This window comes from Apodemus sylvaticus, chromosome 17, assembly GCF_947179515.1.
Source record: "Apodemus sylvaticus chromosome 17, mApoSyl1.1, whole genome shotgun sequence".
NCBI lineage: Eukaryota > Metazoa > Chordata > Mammalia > Rodentia > Muridae > Apodemus > Apodemus sylvaticus.
This window is the reverse complement of record NC_067488.1, coordinates 6,800,690-6,813,521: the sequence shown is the minus strand read 5'-3', so window position 1 is coordinate 6,813,521 and position 12,832 is coordinate 6,800,690. Positions and strand designations below refer to the sequence as shown.

The 12,832-nt window shown below is 43.6% G+C and overlaps 1 pseudogene; it reads right to left on the bottom strand.

Moving 5' to 3' along the window:
* Positions 1 to 12,031: 12,031 nt before the first annotated feature.
* Positions 12,032 to 12,126, bottom strand: LOC127668268 (uncharacterized; annotated as a pseudogene).
* Between the last annotated feature and the right edge of the window lie 706 nt (positions 12,127 to 12,832).

Genomic DNA, 12,832 nt, shown 5'->3' with positions numbered 1-12,832 from the left:
CAACAAGCTTCATGTGCTTGAAGGCAGGGGCACATGAGGAAGCTTTGTAGCTTCCACTGAATTGTTTTTCTATAAAGCTAAAATTGCTCTTATAAAACAAACAAAGAACAGCAACCAAAAACAAAAACAAAACAAATACAAATCCTGGGGCTGGAGAGATGGCTCAGTGGTTAAGAGCACTGATTGCTGTTCCACAGGTCCTGAGTTCAAATCCCAGCAACCACGTGTTGGCACACAACCATCTGTAATGGGATCCAATGTCCTCTTCTGGTGTGTTTGATGACAGCAACAATGTACTCATTAAATAAATAAATAAATAAATAAATAGATAGATAGATAGATAGATAGATAGATAGATAGATAATAAGTAAAGAAATCTTTTAAACAAGGAGGGAGGAAACAAACTCCTTAAAAAACTTATTTGTTTTTAATTTAAAAATAACTTATTTAAAAATAACTGATTTAAAAAATGGTTATGACGGGATAAATAGCTGAGTATTGACCCCATTCATGGCTCTGGGCCATGCTCTGAGGCAGGCCTGAGGATGAATCCCAGAGTTTTATGAATATCAGGAAGCATTTGACTACTAAGCTGACTCCTCAGACCTAGGTCATGTTTCAATAACTCTCCCTAGAATTTCCATTGTTTCATTGCAAAAGTGTCTCCACTTGGAGCGGCCCTTCTCTAAATACCAAAAAGAATGGGAGCTCCAGACACAGGGAACACAAAACAAAACAAGAAAACAAAACAAAACGCCAAAATCCTTTCAGTCCTGTGTTCATCAGCTCAGGACGTTTGGTTGGTCCTCTTGCCAGATATTACACTGAGGAGAGCTGCCAGCTCACCTCCGACTCCATCCTGCCAGTGCTCCCTTATGCTGACAGCAGTGGTCCCATGGTTAAGGCTGATGTCCCTGTATATGTGAAGTACGTTTCCCCAGCCAGATAGTAACTGTTACTTCTCTCCTGCTCCTGCCACCAGTGATTCCCAGGTGACCTTGCCCTACAGAAATCCTGATTCCTCCCTATAATCTTAATTTGTGTGTGTGTGTGTGTGTGTGTGTGTGTGTGTGTTTGCGCATGTGCACATGACACAATGTGTTCACGGAGTTAGTAATCTTCTTGTCCCAGGTGAGTTCAAGGAATCAAACTCAGATTGTTCGGGTGGCAAGTGCTTTGACTGACCCAGAGATCACACCTGTTCTCTAACTTTGGTACTCTGCTTGAAGAATAGAAAAGCTGACATTCAGGCTCACCTAGATGATGCTCCTCTAGATGAACTCTCAGAAGGTTTGATATGTAGTCTTAGAATATTTCAGTAGACATTGCTTGTTTTTCATGTGACCTACCCTTTGTATTGGAGTATTAGAATCACTTCCAAGGAGGTAATTATTAAATTGATAAATATGATTCTAGCAAGAGTAACAGAAACTCAGGGCTGGGGGCAGGGAATGGTTTGGTTGGAATAATGCCATGAAGTCCATGAGGATCTGAGTTCAGATTCCCAGAACCATTGAAAGGCAGGCACGAGCCTGTAACTGCAGAACTGGGGGTGTAGGGAGGTGAGGACTGAGTGCAGATAGATCCTTGGAATTCACTGGCCAGCCAGTGAGAAGAAGTACCAGCTAGCAGAACTGGTGAGCTACAGGTTTAGTAAGAGACCTGTCTTAAAGAAAGAAGGCAATGGAGTGAGATACCCAATATCTACCTCTGGTTTCTACATGCACATGCATACACACAAGCACACATATTTGATGTACACACAAAGAAAATGAACCTAATACAACATATAATGCAATTTACTTTCTCTTAAAAGGGAGTTCAGAAGAAGGGTAAATCTGGAGTTGGGTAAGTAATTCAACAACTCAAACAATTGCTCAGGACCTGGGGCTTTTGTTTTCTCTTGCTCTGTCATTCTTGGGTTCCAGGATGGTCGGTCTTCACACTGTCATCTTCCCTTGGTCACATTTGGTCCAGATGTCTCTGCTGGGTACAACAACAGCTACAACAGCAGCTTTCAACCCATGGGTTGTCGTCTCTTTGGGGTTTGAACCCCTTCCTGGGGGTCTCCTAGAAACATTAGAAAACACAGATGTTTATATTACAATTCATAACAGTAGCAAAATTACAATTATGAGGTAGCACCAAAAATAATTTTAAGGTTGGAGTCACCACAACATGAGGAACTATATTAAAGGGTCGCAGTGTTAGGAAGGATGAACCACTGAGTTAGAGGAAGATTAGTACTTCTGAAGTCACCTGCTTCCCAGATGCTACTTAGCCTTCCTCTCAGTGGCCAGGAATGGGTCACACATCCTACCAACTATACAACTGTAATAGACTAAGGCAAATCAAGAAGCAGCTTGTCGGACCTGTAGTGGTTTGAATAGGCTTGGACCTTATAGACTCATGTGTTTGAATGCTTGGTCCAAAGGGAGTGACACTATTAGAAGGTGTGTCTTTTTTGGAATAGGTGTGGCCTTGTTGGCAGAAGTGTCCTGTTGTGGGGGTGGGCTTTGAGGCCCTATATTCCAGCTCTGCCCAGTGTGGAAAAGGCAGTCTCTCCTGCTTGCCTTTGGATCAAGATGCCAGAACTCTCAGCTCCTTCTCCAGCACCATGTCTGCCTGTGTGCTGCCGTGCTTCCTGCTATCATGATAATGGACTAACCCTCTGAACCTGTAAGCCAGCCCCAATTAAATGTTGACCTTTATAAGAGTTGCATTGGCCATGGTGCCTTTTCATAGCAATGGAAACCCTAACTAAGGCAGGACCATTTCCCCACTCCACAGGATAGAACTGCTCAAGACCAGAGCTCTTCAACAAAGGAATGGTGGGATGGAGGCTGAGTTGTCAACAAAAGCTTTGCTTGAGGACACAGATGTGTTAATATAACTGTTGCTTTTGTCAGAACTTTGGATAGGGCTCAAATAGAAGACATCTACCCAGACATTTGACAGAAGGGTGCTAGACATGCCTATACAATCTTTCGACCCTATCCATCACCCACCTCATTCTATGCCACATACGCTTTGTATATACTGTTGTATCTGGTTTCTTTTATTTGGCATAATGTTTCTGAGGTCAATCAATCATCATATGAGCACTAACCTCTGAATAAAATTCTGTAATCTAATCTGCCATTTATCTGAGATCACATCCTGTGAACATTTACATTTTAGGTGAATATGTGTATCAACTCCTTTCCAGAGGAATTGGTTTGGCCATATGTATAAAAGTCTCTTTTGTTCACCAGATGTAATTGTTGTCTTGGAGGCTTATTCCTGAATAAGCTCACTCTTTTTAGCTCTTTCTGAACTCTGGATGGCCAGTTCAACTCAGTTGTTCTGGCTCAATCTCCTCTCTAAGCTGACTGATTCAACCTGGCTTCTCTTGGCCTCTTACTGAATTGCCCTTTTTGGTTTCAATCTAACTTTGGTAATCTCTTCTAATCTTCTGGCTCCTTCTTATTCTCTGGCTTCAGCTGTCTCTGCTGGCCTGAACTGAACTGCACAAACTGAACAGAATTTACTAATAAACTCAACTGAACTCAACGGCACTGTAGGAACTATACTGGCTGAACTACTGATTCAACTCTCTGTTCTCTCTCTATGCTGCTCATAAGTAGCCTCTTTTCTGTCCTCATGAGAGTTGGGCATGTCCGATCTCTGGCTCATTCTGTCAAAACTTTGTCTCATTTGTCACTTTTTTAAATGTCACTTTCAAACATGGCTGCTTCCTTCTACAAACTAACTTTATCTGCATTGTTTGGGATTAAAGATGTGTACTAGGGGCATGTGTATATTCCAGCCAGAAGGATTAAAGGCATGGGGCATGTCTTCATTCCAGCCAGATCACACAGACCTAGAAGGTCTTTGGATGTGATCCATTGCCAGAACAGCTCTGTTGCTGGATTATAATTCCTGTAGGAATAGTAGCCCAGAAAACCCTAACGTCAGAGCGCCATGGCTCTGTGATGCCCAAGGACAAGAATATACTAAAACAAGCTGATGGTGTACCCAAGACCAGTTCTCTTGCTTTCTGGCTGATGGAGGGAATCCACACATGGTGGAGCTCCCAGGGAGATCCCAAAAGGTTTCTCTTCTTTTACAGATCATCATTAGAACTCCTTTTGTTCTGAGATTGTTAGACATTTCACTAGAAGTAAGTAAGTCACACCCTGGGCTGCCTCAAAAATTTTCTGTCCTCTGTCTGACAGAGACTTGGAACAAAAGCAGCCCAAGAGAGGGAAACAGGGAGGCCCCTGTCATGTCTGAGCCTAGCAGGGTGCATTATTAGCGAATTCTTGTCCTTGAGGTTAGAAATCAGGTCCAGTATAGCTAATCCAATCTCATTTTTTAAAAGGGTTATAATAATTTTAGATCCCGGCACATCCAGAACTATGAGCTAAACACTTAATTCTTCAGTATATTTAACTCATGTGGCCATGAGTCACTGTTAATATGTTCAACAGATATTCTGGTTTCTAAGCTGCTTATCCAAAGTAAGAATTTTAATTATTTTTCTTAGTGATTTTCTCATGTCTGCATACCAAAAGTCAGGCTTGGCTGACCAAAGGCATCTTGAAATATTTAACTTAGAATTCAGTATAGGTGAGACATGCCAAGTATTTCTAAGCTTTCTATCCAAAAGTCTAAAACTTGTCAAAGTTAAGTTTTAAACCAAGCTACAGCAGAAGGAATAATCAAATATGTCAGTTATATATTTCATATATTAGTGTTTATATGCAGAATGAATAGATACAATTTTGTGTGCCATGTCCCAGAAAGAAATATGCAGTTTCTGAAAAATGAGGAATGAAGGGAAAAAAAGAAACTTTTACTAGTAAATACTGAAGATTCTAAGATGACAGTAAAATATTGAAAATCATTAAGTTGATTATCTTCATATACATCTGGATATACACATACAAAAATATATACAAATATATACACTATGCCTTATTTTAATAGCAATGTCAACTCAAATACATAATAGAACCTTACTAAACTTACATATATGTAGAGATAGTGTAGACATATGTAGACCTAATGTATCATTCCCTGGGTGGGGGTGTTCGCACAGCACTGTTATTTACAAGTATAATTTAGCTCCTGGATTTTTTGGGGTTTTGTTTGTTTGTTTGTCCTTGCAGGTTCTCATACAGATACACTTAAACTTCTGTTTATTCCTTGCAACTGCCTTTCTTTATGTATTCTTATCTCTTGCACACTCAAATTCAGTTTTCTCCTCACTGTGTACTTGTGAAGATCAGATGTGTTCTATCTGTCCTTAAAAACCCAGGAGCTCTCTTGTCCCACGCAAAACACATTTGGGGAGCCAGGTTTATACATAGAAAGAGAAATTGTCTAGCATACCTAAAGCACAAGTTCCATCTCTAGTGCCTCAACTACAACAAAAACAAAATATCTTTGGACCATATGATGTTTGGAAAGCCTGCACATGAGCGGGAGGAAGGGCCTATCTCTCTCTAGGGGTATTAGGCTAGGAAACTGGTCCTGTAAAATAGTGTTGAGAGTGTTAATGGTTAAGCACACCTTGAATCCCAGCACTAGAAAGGTAGAAGCAGGCAGATCTCTGTGAGTTGAAGGCCAGCTTGGGGTAGATGGTGAGTTGCTGGTCCACTAAGACTACATCACAAGAAATGGTTTCAAAATAAGAAAATGGTGATGTTTAATACAACACATGTTCATTATCATTTGTCAGTTGATGGGCATCTAGATGGTTCCCACTTCCTAGTTGTTGTGAATAGGGAGGCAGTAAACCCAGATACACAGAAATCTGTGAGCACACTGAAGAGACAGGTAATCATCACTCTGACCCAGCTGTGAACTTTGCAAGTTATAATGACAGCCATGGCAAGACATGACCATGGGTGAAATGGTAACACAAACATCACTTTCTGCTGGATTACATCCCACTCTAAGATGAAACCCATACCTGACACCACCGCCAGGCCAAGAATCTGCTACTATATGTCCTAGGCTCTAGGGGAGAACCTATTACCATTATCCAGCTAATGGACATAGTACTGACTCCTAATGACTTGTGGTTACTCTCATAGATTAATGCATCTATGGCCTTCATTAAAGAAGGTTCTATTCACAGCAGTTGGTGATTAACTGTGAGACCCATATGGTGAGATAAATATATATTACATCCTTTATCCCAAAGCTCAGGAATCCTTGTGTGTGTGTGTGTGTGTGTGTGTGTGTGTGTATGTGAGAAGAGAGACAGACAGACAGACAAAGACAGAGACAGACAGAGACACAGAAACACAGAGATAGACAGAGACACAGAGACAGAGACAGGAAGAGAAAGACAGAGAACAGAAAGATTATAAGAGACAGGGGCAGTAGATTACTGCAAAGAGCAAAGATGTCTTCTGAATGCCACAGGGCAGCTTCACACATGAACTCACAGTGACAGCATGCACAGGATCTGCACAACCTCAAGCCTGCCCAAACTCCAGCATGGAGATGGGTTAGAAGTCCCACCCTTAGCCAAGGAACTATTGGAAACTGTTAGCTGATGGAGAGGAAGAGTCAGTTTTTCTTTGAGAGTGTTGTACTTGGTAAGGCAACCACATTCCAGTGGAAGACCACACAATACAAGAATGTATAGGCAGCACAAATTTGACTTGATGAGTGTGGTGGTTTGAATATGCTTGGCCCAGGGAGTGGCACTATTAGGGGGTGTGGCTTTGTTGGAGGAAGTGTGTCAATGTAAGGATGGGCTTTGAGCCCTTCCGCCTAGCTGCCTGGAAGCCAGTCTTTCTCCTGTTTGCCTTCAGAACAATTGGTAGAACGCTCAGCTCCATCTCCAGCACCATGTCCACCTGGATACTGCAATTATTCCTGCCATGATGATAATGGACTGAACTTCTGAACCTGTTGTCCTTTATAAGAGTTGTCTTGGTCACGGTGTCCCTTCACAGCAATGGAAACCTTAGCTAAGTCAGTGAGTGTCTAAAGAAAAAAGACAGCAAGTTGGGAGGAGTCAGATCAAAATAAATACAATAAAAATATTGCCTGAATCCTCAAAGAAGTAATAACAGTTTTTGAGGAAAAAGAATTCTACTATTACCGATAGGTCCAGGAGAACGAGGACCTAGCAGCTGGTGTAGTGTTTGTCTTGCGTGTGTAAATCACTAGACTGAGTCCCCAGCATGACATACACAGCAAACTGGTCACCTCAGCACTGGGGAGAAGGAAGATGGAGGATCAGAAACTCAAAGTCAGCCTCAGCTACATAACAAATTAGAGGCAAGTCTGGGCTGTATGAGACTCCGTTTCAAGTGATATTACCTATATTATAAGCACATCAATATTTGCTTTTTCTTCAAATAAGTAAACTAAGCTGTTGGAGACCCTGGCAATCGGACTTTTGGATTAATATATCTGACCATTCTCCTGGACCTGATGTTCTACTGTCTTGAGTAGGGAGATGGCACCCAAGAAGTCCCTCTATTGGCCTCTGACTGGCCTGTCAACATGACATCCCTACTGCCTCAATAATTTCAAGGATGAAACCTTCACTGCAGCTGCAAGGAATACTGAAGCTATAGCTGTTGCTAAAACAACAGCAAACTTCTGCTTCAGGAAGATTTACTCTAGCTAGAAGCTTTAGGGACAGAAAACTTCATCTCAGTCATGACCTCGCAATGGCCCAGCCTACAGAATACCCTACTCTTGACTGCTCTAGAACTTGTAATAGCAGTCCTCAACAGTGTCTGACACAAAGAAGGGGCTACTCTAGCACACAGCCTTTGACCGGTGGAACTGGATATGGGCCTGCGGCAGGCTGGGACTCGTAGATCTATTATGGAAGCACAGTGTGCCACACCCTTCTTCTGGCAATACAAACAACCTCTTTGTCCCTTCCTAGAGTTAGTCTGGGAGGCTTCTTTCCTGTGCACTAATGCCTGTCTGCCCCCTCACATCTTGTCAAGTATTTTAACATTAGGCCTTATACAGTCTTCTGTGCCTATTTGCAGTCTTTATTGTGAAGAAGGCAGAGATCACTGCAGGAAGAGAAGACAAAAAACATGGCCTGTCATCCTTAGTGTGGAAGGAGCAACGAGGAAAGAGCTAAGGCCTGCCAGAGAGCCAGGAGGCAGTGGTTCTCAACCTTCCTAACACTGTAACCCTTTGATACGGTTCCTCAAGTCGTGGTGACCCCCAACCATAAAATTATTTCTTTGCTACTTCATAACTACAATTTTGCTACTCTTATGAATTGTAAATATGTAGATATGTGACTCCACCAAAAGGGTTGAGATCCCCTCCTGCCCCCCAGGTTGAGAACCACAGCACTAGAACCCACATAGTTCCAACTCAAGGTTGAAACACTCAAGGGGAGGCTAACAGCCTTGGTCCCAGACTCAGAGCTGTAACTCAGTCACTGAGTGAAGGCGGCAGCTTTGAGCACCCACGGCAGAAACCCCTGGCTTTGAAGGTTTGCAGTCTTAGTTCCCAGGGCTTGAAGCTAAAACCGATGCATTTGGAAGACAAGCTTTGTGAGTGGCTGGCACTGTCAGTGCTGAGCCTGTGCATCTGTGATTTCTGTCCAGATAGAACACAAATTCTCAGCCAGAATCTGTAACCAGGAGTCTGAGGGCCAGGGACCAGGTAGTGACGACTGTCCGATGAGGAGACACAGGCCTGCCAGCTCATCTGTTTTTACTTCACTTTCTATTTGCCCAGAGCCTCCAGGGTGGGGGAGGGGGGAGGTGGCAGTTTTAGGAACAGCATTGTTGTTATTTCCCCAGAGAGCCTGTCCTAACTGTGGGAGTGAGTAAGAGATGTAAAAATGCCAACCAGGGTTTGCCATGAGCAGCTTTGTTTAACAGACCATGGACATTTTCATGCATGAACCTTGAAGGGCAGAAACAACCGGAGGCCGGAGATACCCAGCTGGAGCGCAGTGTCTACTCAGACTTGGGCATTTTGTGAGTCGGAAACAAATTAACCTGTGATCCCAATACTGAAGAGGCAAAGACAGGAGGATTACCCCAAGTTCAAGGCCAGCCAAGTCCACTAGTGAGACTTTATCTCAAAAAACAACAAAATTTAAATAAATACATTATATATAATAGTATAATAATATACTTAGATAAGATGTGTATGCATGGAGTTTAATAGAATCTTCACATAGTTATTTTAAAATTCAGTGTAAGTAAAAAATAAGTAGGGAATACGTAAGTCATGTGCACATCAGTAGTGTATATTTGCAAAATAATTTACTTGGAAAACCTTTAAAAGGACATTTTAATCAAAACTTTAAGTAGGTTTACCATTACCTTCTTTTGTGGTAGAAAATTAGAAATTTTTTCTTTGAAGTATTTTCCAGTCTACTTTTCTTCTGGGGATGGAAAATAAAAACCTCAGATTTGGCTCCAGACTTTAGCCCTCGGAGCAATCTCTTTCCATTCTCACTGAGCGTTTACCAGCACATACCGCAATGCCTTTGCAGTTCCCCCAGCGGGTCTCCCTCCTGCAGCAGTGATTCCCACGAACTTCACTGTGTGCCTCCCACGGCCAACCAGCTCTGGGCCCGCAGTCCAGTCATTTCAATTAGCCTTTAGACCTTTCCTCTTTCGCTTTATGGACACACTGCTATTGAAAGTTGAAAGCAGTTGGATTTCTCTGCACATGAAAGATCACAGTGGCTGTTTGCTAAGGCCTTTGCCATCTGGAATCACAAGTCTTTGACTTCGACTGTGGACCGCGAGCTATTAAAGATTATGCTTTCCAAGCAGAAAGGAAGCACCAGGACTCCGTGTGGTCATCACAAATTACATCCTTCATTTCCTGGTGGGTGTGTCCTCCAACTGTTGCCATGGCGACGCGGAGCTCTCAGGAGGCAGCTAGCGGACACTCCCGCCAGCTGAACTAAGGCACCAGGGAAATCGACTTTGATGATGGCTGGAAATTCCAAACTGGCGTGGTCTGCTTTTACCTGGAAAGTTTAGGCAAGATTTCCTCAGAGCCTTGAGCAGCGTGACAGTCATGGGTTCCCATGGGTGCACTGTCCTTGAGACGTCATTATATTCTGTATAATTCTGTTGAGGATTTCAGAGACGACTTCATCACATATTGGGTGCTTTTGAGTACAGTTGCACATTGTTCATGCAAACTTTATTGCTGCAAATATAAATCCAATGGCCGTATTATTTTAAATCAAATTTCTTTAATTAAAATAACCTTTTTTTTTTTTTTTGGTTTTTTTTTTTCGAGACAGGGTTTCTCTGTGTAGCCCTGGCTATCCTGGAACTCACTCTGTAGACCAGGCTGGCCTCGAATTCAGAAATCCGCCTGCCTCTGCCTCCCGAGTGCTGGGATTAAAGGCGTGCGCCTCTGCGCCTGTTCGCCTGTGCGCCGCCGCCGCCGCCGCCGCCGCCGCCGCCGCTGCCACCACCACCACCCAGCTTGTAATAACCTTTTGATTTAATTTGTTTATGTATTTATTTGTTGCTTATGGGTATTTTGTCTGCATGAATCTCTGTGTATCATTCATATCATCCCTGGTGCCTGTGGAGGCCTAAAGGGTGCCACATTTCCCCTGGGATGGTTGTAAGCCATCATGCGGGTTCTGGGAATCAAGCCTGGGTCCTCTGGAAGACCAGCCAGAACGCTTATGCTATGTAAGTCCTGTAAAAATTAATGTCACTTCTTTCTAAGTTACTGGACTGTTTTTGAGTTAGAATGACTTCAAAAAACACACACCTGTTTTTCTTTCCTTCAAAGTATTCAAAATGAGTATCTTTAAAATTTAAGGTTTCTGAGTACTAAGCCAGGAATAAGGAAAAGTGCATGTAGATATTTTTTTACTTTAAATAAATCGATGATGTTGAAATTCAGTCATATATTAAGTGATATATTGTGATAAAGGGAGGCTATTGAAGAATTGATGGATGTCATCATAGTAATAAGCTTTTTCAAAATTTTTACTGGTTCTTTGTGAATTTCACATCATATACCCCAATCCTAGTTATTTCTCCCTCCCCTCCACCCTTGCAACCTCCCCCAATAGAGAAAAAACATCTCCTGTGGAAGCTGTAGTGTGTTATAGTGTGTCCCACAGTACACCCTTTTGACCACACTTCTTTGCTTGCAAATGTTCATTGCAGTGACTCGTTCTGGTACAAGGCCTCTGGTGATTGCTATTCTGTCAGTGCTGGAACCTTACAGGGACTCCTCTCAGATATTCCGTTATTGCCCTGTGTCATGGAGATGCTGGGCCTTTGGATCTGTAGGACCAGCCCTTCATGCGGTCCAGCAGTCCATCAATGGGGTAGATGCTGGGTTGGGCCAATTCAAAGCCCTCTCTGTACTGGCCAGCTTCCATTCTTCCCCCCCCTCTTTCCTCTCACATCCACGGAGCTGGCTCATCAGCAACTTCACCCCCAACCCCCAATCAGGGCCAGCTCTCCTCAGGATAGGCGTGGGGTCCGTTCTCCTGAGCGTTGCAGCCAATCCGTGAGGGACATGGCCACTTCTCTCACCCTCACGTCCCCAGGGCCAGCTCTCCCACAATGCCTGGGCGAGGAGTGGGGCCAGTTCTGCACAGCCCTCAGATATCGACACGTCTCTGAGCAGCAGCAGCCCGGATCAGAGATGTCTGCTTGGCCTTGGGTGGTAACAGATCTCATCTGCTGCAGACGCACAGACCCAGACCTGGCACTGGGACAGTGCAGGCCAGGGCTCCACCATGGTTCCAGGTGACATCACGGGCTCACATCAAACTGTTCCTCCCTGCCCTTCAGCCCCCATTCCTGTCTCCCTCTGTGTGCCCACATCCTCCTGTTTCTCGTTCTCTTCCATTTCTCCACCGCTTGCTCCTCTTTGTGGCACTGGGGGTCTCCTAATGCCTGGGGTCATCTCAGGAGCACTATGCCCCTCTCTTGCATTATGGACCTGCATGGCCGGGCTGGTGGCTGTCTCAGGTTAGCTCTTGTCTGGGCCCCTGGATACTGGACTGGTGGTCATCTTAGGCTTGTTTTTTGGAGGGCGTGTTAGGCTATTCATCATTCAGACATACACAGGTCAGAGCACTAAGTGCTCTCCTTCTCTCTGCCCCCACACTGGCAATGCCTCTGGGGCAGAACATTAGATTTATCAATCACGTCAGAGGCACATGGAATGCTTGCTGGTGGCTCACCAAACCTGGTACTTCTCCCTGACAAGCATGCATCTTGAACGCATCTCTCAGCCCCTCCTGTGGCGAGGTATGGATTTGTACCCACATTACGGCAAATGGGAGAGTGGTGGTAACGTGTATTGCTTTTGCCTGTGTGGCCTTCCTGCAGGAGAAAGATGATGCAGCCATGACTGGAGCAGTAGAAACCAGAATAATCTCAAGACCACCTATACCTGTCAGGTGAATACATTTGTAATACTTCTAAGATTTGGAGGGTCATTAGCCAGGGCAGGTAGTTTAATGTTCCCTAATATTTATGGAAAACTACATTTAGTAACACTTTATACTCATCACTCGATTTTGGAAAAAAGCCTGTAAGACAGATCATGGTTTTTTGTTTTTGTTTTTAATGGATTAGTTTGGTCAATCATGACTGATTTATTATAGAATATGTTAAGTCCTGGGTAACTGCTGCCTGCCTAGCCAGCCATTTTATGCTGTTACTGCTGTTACTAGGAAACTTTCTCATGTCCGAGTTGATTGCATATTCCATTATGTTTTGTGCTTTGGTGGTGTTCTTGGAATCCAGTCACACTAGAGCTCACTTAGAGCGGCTTTGAATAGCTAGCCACAAGAAGCTTGGACCAGAACCAGCTGTCCGGCAGCTCTTCC